Here is a 16,580-nt window from a genome sequence, read left to right as displayed (position 1 = left end):
GGGAATAAACTTTAGTCTTTTTTCCCCTAGTTATATATATTCTTAACAGATATTAAGATAAATGGGCGTTCAAAAGGAATCAAGATGAATGGCCTCATTTTGGTCCATAGAAGAGGTATTTGGAATTCACAGAGGCCACGTTATTCTCTCAGCATGGGTCGGAAGGGTTTTTCTAAGAGATTAGAGATTTTTATCGGAATCTATTATAAATAATGGACCTGAAAAAGAAAAACCTATCCAATCTGAGTCTGTCTGCGTGCAGACTGACCAGAAGTAAACATGAATGAGAGGATTTTCAAGAGAAGCTTGATAATTCCTTCAAACAGGTCTCTAAAGGACATAGAGTGGTCTGAAGATCGGGCTAAATGGGAAGGGGGAAACTGTCCTCTTTCCGATACCTCTGTGGAACCACATAGTGGTTTTCTTCCCTTTCAGGGGGAAGTATCACCTTTGGATTTTCTGCTTTCGATGAATTCAGTAAAATGATATACTCTGTCTCGACAAAGAGTATTAGAGATAGCAGAGAATTAGAATCTTCGGGATCTTATACAATCCTCCTATACGATAAAGGTAGGAGATCTTTTACTTAGAATGGGATCCTATTTTGGCCTCAGATTCCGTGTTCTGACAAGATGGAACTGCTCCTCATAAAAAAATTTTAGGAGAATTCTTGGTTTTCTCTTGGCCCTAAACTGCCAAGAAAATATTGAAGTTTTTGAAGCATTGGAATCTCGCATCTTATTCAGTGGAGACTTGGCAACGATTTTTTTTTTTTTATCAGCATATCGTCTGTTAAAATAAATTTAACCCTCTATTCCTGACTCAACGATTTCGAGAGAAGTTTCGTTGTCCAGACAGGATACTTAGTTTTTCTTCTTCTACACAAGAGAAATGGTTAAAACATTTTTCCTAGAGTCTTTTGAATACGAGGAGGACTCGAAATAGATCCCAGAAGACATTGAGAGAGATACATTGAGAGCTAGAAATCAGGGGTCCTCCAGTTTCAGCTCGGAGTTACCTTCGGCTTCCAGGCTCCTTCCCTTCCTTGGAGCAAGGATAAGGAAGATTCGGCAACGAGAAACCTCATCATCATTTCTGAAGAGAAGCAAGGAAATAATCACGAAGGATCCTCATCGGATAAAGACTCTTATCTCTCGCACTGTTAGATTCCTATCGTCTACTAGATGTAGCTGATACAATCACCTCCCATTGCCGGAGAGGCCTAAAGCTCAGAGTGGAAGAATTTCTTCCATTCTTCTCCTGTCCTGATGAACCATTGTGATTCTTCAGGACTTTCAGACAATGTAACGCAAGCCAGACGCCAAGTTCCGTAATGTCATTGTCTGATGAAGAGACAGAGCGGGCCCTCCAACCTGGAGCATATGCGCTTAGAGGCGAACAAATCGGACAAATAAGAATGTCCGATGTGTACATCGCCAGGCAACCTCGAGACTCTACCAAGCTAGAAGCTCAAGCAAGTGGGAGGGATCCAGACAGGCTCCAGATGCTAAAAAAGAGCCAACCTGGAACCAGGAGCGAGGAGTCAGCCAGACATCAGGCAAACTCGAAACGCCAACAGGTGCAAGGCACCAACCAGGCGCGAGGCGCCAGCCAAGTGCGAGGAGCCAGCCAAGTGCGAGGAGCCAACCAGGCGTGTGGCGCCAGCTAGGTGCGAAGCTCAAGCCAGGCGCGAGGTGCCAGCGAGGCGCGAGGCGCCACCCAGACGCAAAGCGTCAGCCAGGTGTGAGGCTCCAGACAGGTGCGAATCTCCAGCTAAGGGCGCAGGGCGTCAACCAGCTGAGAGGCGCCAGTCAAGTGAGAGGTACCAGACAAGCGCTAGGCTCCAACCAAGAGCGAAGCACCAGCCAGGCGCGAGGTTCCTGCCAGGCGTTCAGGCTTCAGACGGGGAGAGATCCATTTCAAGAAAGCCCTGGTCTTCTTTGAAACATGGAGATCTCCTAAGCACTTCATAGTGACTTGATTCCTTCAAACAGCTGAGAATTAAAAGCGCAGGAAGTGCGCGCTTTTGCAAATTCTTGTTCTTTACATAACAATATGTCATATAAGACATATTAGCTGTGTTGTACGGTAGAGGCAACTCTGTGTTGACTACTCATTACACAAAGGATGTCAAGTTAACCTACGAGAGATCCTTCTCTTTTGGTTTATACGTTTCTGCGGATACGTTACTGGGATAAGGAGCCGACACTGATCCTTAACTTTGAGTTAAAGTTATTTAACTTAGTGAAATTATTGGGGTTTTTGAAAGGAGTGTGGGAATAACTCTTTTCAATTTGAGCGCGAACCCTTGTGTTAGGATCAGGTGATCGGGATCGGTGTTGCGCTCCTTAGTTATGCCAATAGGCATAGGTGTATTGTCATATAAGTGGATTAGCACCCATTGACAAGTACCTTTTAGGCTTTGCCGAGTAAGTGGATAAGACCCCATCGGCAGACCCACAAGAACTCTTGGCCACAGATCACATATCTCGCTAAAGTTTCTTGAGGTGATGCAGACTCCTTGGCAACAGCCATATGAAGTCTACCACCTATCAGATAGGAACCAAGGTTTATTTATACCTACAACATATGTTGTTTACCTGTCTATTCCATGTTAGCTGTCTCTTACCCTCCACCAAAGGGTGTCAATCAGCTATGTATATATCTGACAGGTAAGTTGATTGTATGAAAATGATATTGTTATGATACAATAAAGATTCATACATACTTACCTGGCAGATATATACGATTAATGGCCCACCCAGCCTCCCCGCAGGAGACAGGTGGAAGAGAGAAAATATGATAGAAAACGGGAATGGTTCCTAGTCCTGCCACCCAGGGCAGGGCGGTAGATCACCTGACCTACCTGCAGCGTGTGCCGCGAAATTTGAATTTCTGTCGGGGACGACGGAGTCTTAGCTATATATATATCTGCCAGGTAAGTATGTATGAAACTTTATTGTATCATAACAATATCATTTTCTGCTTCGGCGCTCACTCCAGAGCCTGCTGGCATATGGGAGACGATTTTTAAAATACCGCTTCGGCGTTTAAGGGTTAATCTTGAAAACTAAGCGTGCTGTGATTTTTTTAAAAAAAACTTTTTCCGCTTCGGAGCTCACTCCCGAACCCCGCCGGCATACGGGAGACGATTTCTGAAATACCGCTTAGGCGTTTAAGGGTTAAAAGAAAAAATGTGTTGAAAGCATAATCACAGTTTCCTCTTATCCTTTTGGAAGTATTGTGAGAGTATGCATTTTTAGAATATGCCATTTTGCTTTTATGACTTGTTCATTAACATTTGAACTTAGTTTTATTATTTTAATAGTTTTATTATTATAATAAATAAGTATTCATGAATGTTTTATATTACAGGTAAAAGTTTTACAAGAATTAGACTACGAGTTACAACATTTGAAGAATAACAGAGTAAGTACAGATGCTGTTCTTTTTTAAGGGGGTTGCTGACTCCATAAGGCCCCATTATAAAGTATGTGCTTCATTCTGCCTTATGACTGAAGGGATTCGCTTGAAATATTTACCACCTGTAATTCAACTAACACTGAAAAAAATACAAGTTAGGAAATTAAGAAATTCAACCTCTTAAGTTCATATTTTTTCCAGTTGAGCAAAAAATTTCATTTTCGAAATTATGGGGAAAAAAAATAGCACGCAAAAGTAAATTTACCCACTTGTAATCATAGATACATATACAGTAGTGCCTCAGGTTACGAAATTAATCCATTCCAAAGTGGCCTTCGTTACCTGATTTTTTCGTATCTGAACTACGTTTTACATGTAAATTGCCTAATTTGTTCCAAGCCCTACAAAAACCCCACAGTAAATTTTATTATAAAGCTAAATTGACTAATAAACAATGAAATACAACAATTTGGACCATTCAATACTTAACCTAACCATTACTGTACCTGTAAATAAAGTGTATTAGTGTACAGGGTACATGAAATACTGTGTACACATGTACGTATATATGTAGTTGTACACATGTACGTACATATGTAGTAAAATGTGGAACCTTACCTTTCGAGTGAGGTGATGTCCGAAAATGGCGACGGGGGGGAGGACAAACGGCAGAAAACATGAACACTTATCTTTACGAAACACATTAAAAAATGGCAGAAAACATTAACACTAAACTTTACGAAACACATTAACAAATGGCAGAAAACATTAACACTTCTTGATTATCTCCATCTTCGTCTCCATAGAAAGCATCCTCTTCTTTCCGTGAACTTCAGCAACATTCTTGGGACCCATGGCTAATAACGTAAGTCATTAAGTTCACACACAACACGACAAAGTAACTTACAGTACAACGAATTTATGTTAACAAACGAAATATATGTGAACGAACAAATTCCAGGTGTTTACGATAACGCTGCTGCAAAAAATGGCCAAGGAACGCCTTTACATAGAGGCATGATGGGACAGATGCTGACCAATGGGAGAGCAGGATCTTGCGGCAGTGACTAGCATCAGGAACCAATGGGAGAGCGGGAGGATGGTGGTGAGTCTACTGAGTTGGCGGCGCGCGAGTTTTAACATTTTTCTCTGCGGCCTGAGCAAATCTCAGACTTTACCCTTTCGCAACCTGAATTATTTTCGTACACAGAAGCAAAAAAATCTTTCTTTGCTTTCGTAACCTGGATTTTTCGTACGTAGTGACTTTCATATGTAGAGGTTCCATTCGTATGTAGAGGTTCCACTATAGTTATACCACTTGCTGTAAAAGTTCATTGAATTTGGTTTAGTCATCTTAGAGTTTGAAGCATTTACTTTTGAAAAAATTAAGTTTTGAGAAAACAACATAAATAAATTGATGCGTATTTTGTAATAACTACGTATGTAACTATGCTAGTTAGAGCTGATTTTTGCACTAGAAATATTTTATCATATAGGAAATATGCCCAGAAATGTATAATATATAATCAATTGGATAGAAATGTGCTATCTTGATATATATATATATATATATATATATATATATATATATATATATATATCTATATATATATATATATATATAATATATATATATATATATATATATATATATATATATATATACACACACACACACAACACACACACACACACACATATATATATATATATATATATATATATATATATATATATATATATATATACGTATATATATATATATATGTTGTCTAAAATTTACAAGAAAAAAGTTGCTCTTTTGTAATAACTCTGAAACTATTATATTTAGAAAGCTAATTTTAATGAACTTACACAGTAATTACATAGCTAAGAGGTTCACTTGCCCGGCAGTCAAAATTCTGAAATTTGCAGGTTGCCCTAATTTTCTGTTTTGGGTAGTAATAACGCCCTACCCACTTTCTGGGAAAGAGAGGAACAACTTGGCATTGAGGTCAGTCACTGGTTGTTGGCTGCAGTTTTGTTCTGAAATTCTTAACTTTTTTCATCACAGTTGGTGAAGTACTATTTTCATTTGTTACCTGATTTTGTATTGTTTAGATAGTGTTAGGTTTTCTTTAGAGACCTTATTATAGATTTAGACTTTACTATTCCTAATTTGACCACCTGTTTTGATGATGTCAGACTCAGGTTCGTCTTTCTTTAGATATTGTGCTAAAGGCTGTAATACATGCTGGACCAAGGAATCTTATGACTAGCACACAATGTGCACAGATCACCTTGGACAAGTTTGTTAATTTGTTTTGAGATGCTCTGAATGTAATGACTGGGATGATAGCAAATGGAAGACATTAGAATCTCATTTTGAAGAAATTGGCTAGATAGAAAAAGGAAGGCAGTTGCTAGGGTGGGGTCTAATAAATCAGTAGCTAGCCAAGAATCATCTGAATTTCAGTCCGATTCACATGCGCCTATTATTTCTTTGGCCCCTGTTCCTGGTTCTCTTACTGTTCCACCTCACCTTCTCCAGCTTCAGTCTTCCTTGCTTCCGATCCCAACTCCATTGCCAGTCTTGAAGTGAAAATTGACCAGCTGTTTGCTTTAATAGTGCAGACTATGGAGCAAATTGGCTCATCAGTGAAGGTCATGATGGATAAAGTGTAAAGTGTAAATGAAATGTAAGTGGAGGAGGTGGCTGCTCGTCCCACTGATTTTCTTAGGTAAAGGTCACTGGCATACTCCCCTAAACCTGGGAGGAGTCAAACTGGTAGCCCAAGGGAGGTCAGTGGGGTCTGTCCATGGGCAACCACCCCCTCGGTTTGACCTCTTGACGTTAGCCCAGGTTGTAAGCAAGAGCCTGGAAAGGTCTATCTGTGGATGTGCATAGTTTGTCCAGTTTAGTGGATTCTTCCCATAAACGTCAGCTCTCGACGTGGTTCGGAAGTCACGCAAAGCCGTTGGTCCCGTTGCTGAATAACCACTGGTTCCATGCAACGTAAAAACACCATACAAACAAACAAACATAAACGTCAGTAGTGCTTAATGGATAAGTCTCGTTCTTTAAAGAGAAGTGCAATGGATGTTTCGCTCACTCCAGCTGTACTTATTAAAAGGTTTAAGGATTCTGTGCACCCATTGTGCAGCCACTGGGACAGCCTCTCAGATGTTGATGCCCCCTCTCAGCACCCAAAGCTCATCGTCTTTTCTCCAAGGTGGTTTCTTCTTCTGCTCCTAGTCAAGTGCTTGTGCTGCCTCTGGCACCTGTTCCTCCAGTAGCACCTGATCATCCAGTGGGAGCCAAGCACCCATCAACACCTGAGCTCCCAGTTTTTTCTTCTCCTCCCATGGTTAATGCTGGAGTCTGACATGGATCCCATTCAAAGTAAGGTTGGTAGCATTTTGTCTCTCCTTAACAAGGCTCCTTCGACGACACAAGCACCTGTGAATGTGGTTATCTTCAATATCCTCTGATGATAAGAATAGAGGAAAAAGAAGCTCCTTGACCTGCCTATGCCTCTTTATTGAGGTTCCTGGCTGGCCACCTTTTCAAACTTCTTTTGCCAGCAACTCTTTCATCGCCCTCTGACTCTTTTCACGGATATGCAGCCCTCTATTTCTTCCAGACTGCTGAAGATGGTACTTTTCATCGTCAGCGAAGAAGGTACTCAATAAAATGGATGGATGGCTTGCAAAGAAAAGGGAACAAGGCAGGACCTCCTTTAGCTTTCCTCCCTTGTGGCGGGATCACAAGCTGATAAACAAGCTGGCAAAATCCGCCCCCACATTAACCTAATCACTCTAGCTGCCAAATCCACCCCAGTCATACTTTCTTCTACACACTACAGCACTCACGCAGGACAATTGACCTACGACTAAATCCAGTTACTCCGGGCTATCCTGTGCTGTCCAATGGTCGAGGTCACAGAGATACCAACAGCAACAACCAAGAACCATAACCCAATAACAACAACCAAGGACTACAACCAACAATTCAACAACCAAGGACCACAACAACACAACAACAAAAAAGGAACACAACTATAACTCAACAACACAGCAAACAACCAAGGAACACAACCACAACCCAACAACATAGCAACCAACCAAGGAACACAACCACAACCTCACACACAACAACAAAACTCAACAACACAACAAAAGACCAGTGCACAACAACACAAAAAATCACAACAGCACAGGCACAACAACTCTAAGCAAAAACACTAACTTAACAACACCAAATAAAACACAAAACTCAATCAACTTCCAATGCCTTCAATAGACTCCTCCAACACTACTACCTATCACAGGCTCTCACCAAAGACTGACTGAAAAAACACTAAAAACACAGAACTCTAACAATCAACAGCACCAGCAGATAGCCCAGAACCCACCAACAACCAATTCAGTCATTAACTATCCATATGTACAGCAATTACAACCACCCTCTCCCTTCTCTCTCTTCTCTCTCTCGTCTCTCTCTCTCTCTCTCACTTCTCTCCTCTCCTCCTCTCTCTCTCTCTCTCTCTCTCTCTCACAGATGTCAAATGGAACTCCATAACTCCTCCATATTTCCTCCCCTGTTACATTTGACAACGTCTCCTTTCACTCACAACACCCACACTAAATAGCCCTCTGCAACACCCACGGATGCTCAGATGCAGGTCCCCTGGATCTTGTTTGAGGGCCCTCATACACACTCTCAGTTACACCGCCATCAACTTCTCCCAGAACACTTCCAGTCAGACTACCATTACTATCTCCCTCACTACCATCCCACCAAATCTCATTCACTATCTCATCTACCCCTTCTAACTCTTGTCCGAACATCTCTTGTAACTCTGCCACCAAATCACTTACCTCATTTACACTCCTGCCAAACTCCCGAAGAGACTCATTCATACTGCCAACTACATCCTTACCACCTGATTCCCTTCCCGGTGAAACTTCACTAAACCCTGTCAATTCAAACCCACACACTCTATATGTATCATTCCTCCCCGCAAAGTCATCTGTATTACATGCCTTATCCACCATTTTTACCCTAACACTAACCCCTCTATCATGCAGCTCACTTTTCTCCCTTTCATTCCCTTTCCTTACCTTCTTCCGCTTTCTTCCATACTCAACCAACACCAACTGCTATCTTCCAAACCCATTTGCTTACTGATGCTCGGCTCACACTTATTCATCCAAAACCACTCTCTCATCACAATCTCCCAAACATACTGTCACATACTAGAGGACCCACCCAACTGAATCCCCTTTTCACTTAGTTTCCCGAATTCCCAGCCTGACTCATCCTCTTTCGCCTACACAGACTCGTCCATGTGACCTTCCATTCCACATTCAACACACTTCGCACACTGTTCTTTACATATCCTAGCATAATGGCCATTCGTCCCACAGTTGCCGCAAACTATGTTCATACGGGTACCCGACGTCCACTAGCGATGTGCCCTGCCTGTCCACACCTATAACATTTAATATCCCTATCTTTCTTACACTCACTCACCAAATGCCCTCTTTGCCCACACCCGAAGCATGCTCCTAACGCCCATCAACATTCATTCTTCCTGTGTCCTGGCTTACCACGTCAATAACACTGCTGCTGCTCTTGCTCACAACTAACTGACCCTACTCTTCCAACACTCGCACTCCTATCTCTTTTAGGGCTAACTACGCTCACATTACTTGCCCTAACGCTCCTATCTACCACTCGCTCTGCCATTTGCCTCGGCCCTTCCAAAACTGCCTCTCTATAGCTTCTAAACTCTGGTACAACCTCAGCTACTTCAGTCCTAACACTAACACTTCTACTCTCTTTCATACACCTATCTAACTCGTAATCTTCTACTATTTCTAAAATGTTGTTTCATGTTAACCTTTTATTCGTCCATCGCATTTTCTCCTTATGTTTTAGATTTATACTCATATACACTCTCTGGTACAGTCGCCAACAACTTTCGCACTAACTCCTTACACTCGTTAGATATAGGAGAAATCTTGCTTTCTCCTATATCTAACGCTACTCTTTATCCTCTTTGCCTGTTCTACAATCCTAGCTTTTACACTCATACGGCACATTTCCTACACTCATCATTACTCCATACATACTCAACAAGAATCCCGTCAAAAAGCTACCTAACTCTCTTGCCCAGACTCTCTTGTTATCCCCATACTTTGCCTCACAATACCTCTCATATTCTTTAAAAAAGTCCCCTATGTCCCTACTACCATATTCCTCATATTGTGCACATTGGGGTACCTCTCTCATATACACAGCCTTTCGTACCTCTTGCTCACTCTCACTCTCACTTTCGCTACTTTCATTCTGACCCTTCTTCCCCTCTTCTGAATACAGCGAATCCATTTCCATACTCATGTCCATACCCCTGACTACGCTCTTTTTACCCTTCTTCTTTCTACCTACCTGTTTCCACTCACCACTATCCAAATCACTCTCAGCCCTTTCCCCAATGTATTCTGTCCTAATCTCATCCTGTCCGTCACCCATACTAACCTTCTTTCCCTTAGTCTTCTTTTCCTCAGCCCACCTTCGTCACTCGTACTCTCATCCACTCGCTCTTTCACTTTCTTTACCACTCCTAGCCCGTCACAAGACCCAGTAGGCCTAGCTCCTACAGCTCCCTCTCCCACGAATCCCTTCATCATTTCCTGCATCATCTCTTGCAGTGCATTCATCATTACCCCCAATTTTTCATCCATTTTCTCTTCTGCTCCTTTCACCTCTTCTTTCATTTCCACTCTTGCACTCCTTAGCATTCCTTTCATTTCCTCTGACTACCTCTTCTGCTCCTCACACACTACCCTCAACCTCTCATTCTCCACTTCCAACCTTCCCTTAGCTTCCCTCGCCAACCGTAATTCCTCCTTCAGCCTCTCTATCTCCTTCAACCCTTCCATCCTCACTTTCTCCACCAATCACACAACTCAGTACCCCAATTGCCCTGCAGCTGCCACACCAACAGTCCCTGTTCGGCGCCAAAAAATAATGTGGCGGGATCACAAGCTGAAAAACAAGCTGGCAAAATCCCCCCCCACATTAACCTAATCACTCTAGCTGCCAAATCCACCCCAGTCACACTTTCCTCTACACACTACAGCATACACGCAGGACAATTGACCTACAACTACACAAAACATAAAACAAAAAAACTCTTCAAAACAAAACCCTCTCTCTCTCTCTCTCCCCCTATCTCTCTCTCCCTCCCTCTCTCTCTCTCTCTCTCTCTCTCTCTCTCTCTCTCTCTCTCTCTCTCTCTCTCTCTCTCTCTCTCTCTCACAGACGTTGTCAAATGGAACTCCATAACTCCTCCATACCCTCAAGATTGTTGAGGAAGAGATACCTGTCTTATGCAACAGAAGCAGCTCCTTCCCTGAGAGTGTCTGCCTCCTCCTAGGGAGACTTCTTATTTGGTGAATTCTGCAAATAGTTTTCAATCCACCCAAAGCATTAAAAGTTAGGGTTTCTTAGGATTTTTTACGATTTTCGGCTTACAACGCGTCTCAAGAACGGAACCCCCGTCGTAACCCCGGGACTGCCTTTGACAAAATTAGTGTCACTACGTTGAAGAACTAAATCTAGGACAGAGACTACAGCTGTTAATTCAGCAGTAAATATGGATGCAAAGTCAGGTAATTTAGCTGTATCACCAAGGATAACAGCACACCCAACACCACTATCTGACGTTGATCCATCTGTATAAGTCTCCACATAATTGGTAAATCTTCACATAATTGGCATGGGTAACGTTGTGCTCTAAGAATTTTCCCCTAATCTCTTCTTCAGTACAGTCCTCTTCTTAAATGATTTCTTGCATACTAATGCTTCAGGAATAAGCCATGGAGGATTTACAGGATGTTTTACTTCCAGGACTTTCTGGGATTTGAGATGGTTATCCCTAACATCCTTGTTCAGTCAAATTTGGAATGGTTTAAAAGCTCTTGTGCCAGAGAAATTCCGCGAGTCTGTTTCCTTGAGTACTTGAAAGGAGGGATTTTTGGGAGCACTTTTCATTCTAGCCACGTATCGCAACCCTAGCTCTTGCCTTCTTTGATCAAGGGGAAGATGATCTGTGTCGACATATATGCTTTTAACAGGAGAAGTCTATATGTCCCTGAGAATTCCCAACCCATGGTCTGTACAACAGCTAATCCTTAGTTTGGTTTTTCAAGCTGAGGAAACTAGATTGGACAGCCAAGTTTAGCTTGGAAAAGCTACACCCCATCGATTAATATAGCCTCAGAATGGATTTCTTATTTCAGCCCCCCAATCCCTAAATCCAGGAAACTAACCTTGTAAAATTCAAAGAGTTTTTAACATTAATTTTAAGGCATTTTAATGTGGTTGGCCCATGTTTAGTTTTATTTGGTAAATAATCATTTTTCCCCAAGACAATTTTTAATCATTTATAAGGAATGGAATAGATCTGACAGCCATAGTCTAGCTTGGAGCGACACAGCGAGTCATATAGCCTCAGAAGGGATTTCTTATCAGCCCCCCAACTAAATCCAGAAATAACCTTGTAAATATTCAAAGATTTTTTAACATTAATTTTTAAGGCATTTATGTGGCTGGCCCATGTTAGTTTATGGTCAATAATCATCCCCAGAAATTTTACTTCATTTTCATAAGGAATGATAGATCCTTTTAAACTAAGTGTCGGAACTTCTTCCACACGCTGGCATCTAGTAAATCTTACTACACCTGTTTTGGAAGAGGAAAATTTAAAACCATTCTCATCAGCCCACTTAGTAATAGCATTAATAGACCTTTGCAGATGTTTACAAACTGACAATGAATCATATCTTGTGCAGTATATTGCAAGGTCATTGACAAAATGTGAGCATTTAACAGGAGGCAAGATTTTTTTCAACCACACTATTTATTGCCACTGAAAAGTGTGTTACACTTAAAGTGCTTCCTAGGGGAACTCCTTCCTCCTGCACAAAAGGTTGGGAGAGAGTTTCCCATTTTACCTTCAAATATCTGTCCGTTAAAAAGGAATAAATAAATCTGATCATTCTTTCACAAATGCCCATCTTGTGCAGTTGTTTCATGATGCCAATTCTCCAGGCAGTGCCGTACGCTTTTTCGAGGTAAAAAAATACTCCGATGGTCTGACATTGTTTGGGGAATCCTTGCTGGATTTGGTTGGTCAGCCTCAGCAAGGGTGGAGCAGTTTTTCCTGAAACCAAATTGAAATGATGATATTAATCCTTTAGTTTCTAAGTGCCAAACTAGTCTAGTATTTATCATTTTATCCATCAGCTTACACACAGCTGGTAAGAGCTATTGGTCTATAGCTGGTGGCTAGGGAAGCATATTTATTAGGCTCTTTAATTGGAACAACTATGGATATTTTCCAGTCATTGGGTAAAATTTCAGTTTCCCATATTTTGTATATAATCTTGAGTAAATATTTTTTGACATCGTCTGGGAGGTGTTTAAGCATTTCATATATGATCCTCACCTGGAGTTGTGGATTCACTAGAGGAGAGCGCCTCCCTTAATTCTCTCAAGGAAAACCTGTAGTTGTATGGTTCAGATTTTCCAGAATTGAATTCCAGAATCATTTCAGAATTCCTAATTTTTTAAAATTCTCGAGATTAATTGTTAGCATTGGAAACTTCAGAAAAGTGTTTTTCTAGCTCATTGGCAACTTCAGTGGGCTCTGTGATCAGTGTCCTTTAATTTTAATGAGGGTAATGGTGATGCAACAAATTTCCCACTCACTTTCCTTATTTTGCATCACACCACTTTCAGTGGAGTCTTTGAGTTTATTTCATTAATATAGTAAAGCCAACTTTCTCTTTTGGCTTTCATAAAAGCGCTGTTCCTTGGCTAAAGCATGTTTGTAGATTAATTTAGACTGAGGAGAGCCACTAGTTTTGTAACGTCAGTAGCACTTCCTAGTAACTTTCCTCAGAATACCACAAGTCTTATTCCACCAAGGAACTGCAGGTCTACGAGGTTTGCCTTTTGTTTTGGGAATTGAGCCTTCAGCACTCTTCAGAGTAGATTCAATAAAGTAACCATAAGCATCTAGATGAGAATGAAATGACTCAAACTCCCTATCTAGTTTGACGCCCTTACTGAATTTATCCCAGTCTGCATCCTCTACCTTCCACTTCGGTAAAACTTCAGATGGACCATTCACAGCATATTTCAAATGGATCAGGTAATAATCACTCCCATTTAAATTTTTGTTAACAGACCAACTAAAATCAAGGTGGATACTTGTTGAAGAGGTACTAAAGGTCCAGTGCAGTGAAATGATGATCATGAATACTGTGGAAAGTCATTGACCCGTTATTATATAGAATAACATCATTCCTATCAATAACGTCTTCAATTAACTTCCCTTTACTGTCTAGAAACTGACTTCTCCAAAGGGGTGGTTGCGGGCATTAAAATCTCCTAAGAGAAGTAAAGGAGCTGGAAGTTGGTTAATTAAGAACTGAATATCTTCACTGTTAAAAGCAAGATCTGGTGGAAGGTATAAGGAGCAGACTTTTATCCTCTTTTTTTCCAAGATGACTGAAATAGCAACAGCCTGTAGAGTTGTATTTAATTGTATTACTGAGTGCTGCAGAGATTTATTAACAATAATTGCAGCACCTCCTTGGGCATGACCACCAATTGGGGGAGAGGAGTTAAATATTGAATAATTTAGTCCAGGATTATAAGGAGAGTTACCTAACATTGTCTCCTACAGTCATATAATCCCTGGATTGGATTCATGAATTAAGACTTTAAGGTGTTCTGTACAGGCTCCGAGACCTTTACAGTTCCACTGAAGGATATCAAACATGAATGTTAAGGTGGTAAAAATTGCTACTTCCCACTCCTTTGAGGGGAAGTACTGTTCCTATAGTGCGTTTACTTTTCTAAGATCACTCGGGTGGGGCCAGGTAGAAAAGGTAGAGTTGTCATATCTACGGGTATGTAAGTCCCATTAAATGCTTTCCGCAGATATAATCCTTCTTAGGAGGATTCGCTTTAGACCTTGGAAGTCGAGGGAAAGGGTTTGCTTCTTCCCTGTTAACTTTTTTTCTTTTTCATTCCCGATTCTATTTAGCTATTCTTCCTTTCTCTTTCTATAATTATAGATACACTGAATGGCCTGTTGGCTCTGGTGTTTGGACTTGAGACAAATTCATAAGTCAGTCAATCTATTATGCCCTTAGAAACATTTTCATCAAAATCATTCAAGTCAGTCACAGGACTCACTCTCTTTTTTTCTTTTTTGAAACACTGGAGATTCCACTATATTTCCCGCCTCTCTTGCTTCCTTGTTAAGTCTACGAATAGTCATTTCTGACACTTTTGCTGCTTCAGATATTCTCTGGATAGCCTTCGAAACATCCGTGACAGGCCCTTCATGATGTTTTTATAAAATGAAGTATTTCAGGAAATTATAGACTATTTCCTTGGCCTCAGGTGGTGGTTGAAGACATTTACGGGAGTCACTTGGGCTGGGCTGTCCATACTTTTCACAGTGGGTGATCGAGAGCGAGTATCCTTTAATGATATTGACCATGACCTTTTAAATCTTATTAAAAATCATAGGTCCCCTAAACTCAGATCTGGCATCACCGGGGAAAAAATATGCCATATCTTCATTTTCATGAATGAAACCGAGGTTTTAATGAAGAATATACGAAATAAGATATATTCAAAATATCTGATGCAAACAAAGAACCACATTTCAAGAAATGAAAACTATTTCAATAGACTCTCTGAAGTTAATATGATTACCATAACATGAAAATTGGCAACGTATGATATCTGTACAAGCCACACTACAGCAATCTTAGAAAAGTAAACGCACTATAGTGTGGAGAGGTAAGTTCTCCTTTATAAGTGTTTGTTTCTTTAATCCCTTTTCATTTGAATTGGAATTTAGAGTTTTTGGCTGTCCATATTTCTGGTTATGATTTTGATCAGAATTTCTACTGTGATTCTGTGAATCACAAGGTTCATTTGTCGTAGGGCGGCAAGACTGATCAGAACTCGCACGTTTTTGGGCTGAAACTGCTTTTGGAACCACCTTTCTAGGTGGAGAGATCTCTTCCAGAACAGTGAAAACCCATTTGAGGTTTTTATTTTAAAGCCATCATTATTTGGGGGATGTATTCCTTGTGTGCTTCTTGGTGGTTGTAATTTTAGTTTTGTTTTCATTTTTGTTTGTGGCTGTGACAATTGATGGCTCCGAATTAGCTCTATCTAATTGGGCTTGCTCCCTTGGCTTATTCTTGTTGGAAGTGTTTTTGGAACAGCTTCCCGAATAATTAATTGATTTTGCCTTTCTTTTTTTTGGAAGTGAGCCTGCAACTATCATATTACTCACTTTTTATGGACTTTGGGAGGTGTTTTCTGTGCTGCTGGAAGTACAACTTTTGGTGCTGGACTCCAAGGCACTAGCCAATGAAAATTTCTTGACAGATTGGGGATTTTCATTATTTACAGTCTGTGGAGTAGTAGGTGTGTGATGCCTACTATCAGATGCAGTTATTAATTGCCTTACCTTGCTGGAATATTTCATAAGTTTTATTACTGAAGCATAGGTAGAGTTGGCACTTTTGTTTGCCCCCATTATCACACGCTTTGCTTCGTTAATGCTGATATGTTCAATTATCAGCCACTGCCAATACATCTTCTTCAAATCTGTATCTGAGGCAAGCCCTAGATTTTGGAGAGTGATCACCCTTAAATTGAAAACAGTACTGGGCTGCTACACACTCGTCAAAATTATCATGCTCGGCAGAGCACACAAAACATCTTTTGTTGTTTTCACACAAGTTTTGAATGTGGCCATATTCAAAACAGTTGTGACATTGCTTTGGACTTCTTTTATATTTTTTAACCTGCACCTCTCATGGCCAACAATGATAGTATCAGGTAGGTAACTGGAGAGGTTAAAAGGATAGCTGCATCCCCTCCTAGTTTTATTATGTGAGATACACAAGGAGGACATTGATGCAGGTCTTTTGAGTATACTACCCCTTTCAGTGTGTTGAAGAATCTGTGCGATGCAATACATTCGATATTTCCACTTTCAGGTTTAAAATTCGATGGCAAAATTGCTTGGGTTTCATTACCAGCTTTTATTAGCAATTTCTTTCCATAA

General features: G+C 40.7%; 1 long non-coding RNA gene across 1 annotated transcript in view; it reads left to right on the top strand.

Annotated features, from left to right (window-relative positions):
- Positions 1 to 16,580, top strand: part of LOC135210333 (uncharacterized) — a 110,866-nt gene that overhangs the window by 90,806 nt on the left and 3,480 nt on the right. The window contains exon 2 of the long non-coding RNA XR_010313500.1: positions 3,376 to 3,429. This is a non-coding gene — a long non-coding RNA (uncharacterized LOC135210333). The remainder of the gene's footprint in view (positions 1 to 3,375; positions 3,430 to 16,580) is intronic.

Source organism: Macrobrachium nipponense, chromosome 39 (assembly GCF_015104395.2).
Source record: "Macrobrachium nipponense isolate FS-2020 chromosome 39, ASM1510439v2, whole genome shotgun sequence".
Classification (NCBI taxonomy): domain Eukaryota; kingdom Metazoa; phylum Arthropoda; class Malacostraca; order Decapoda; family Palaemonidae; genus Macrobrachium; species Macrobrachium nipponense.
The sequence above is the reverse complement of the archived record's forward strand: the minus strand, read 5'-3'. Positions and strand labels throughout refer to the sequence as shown.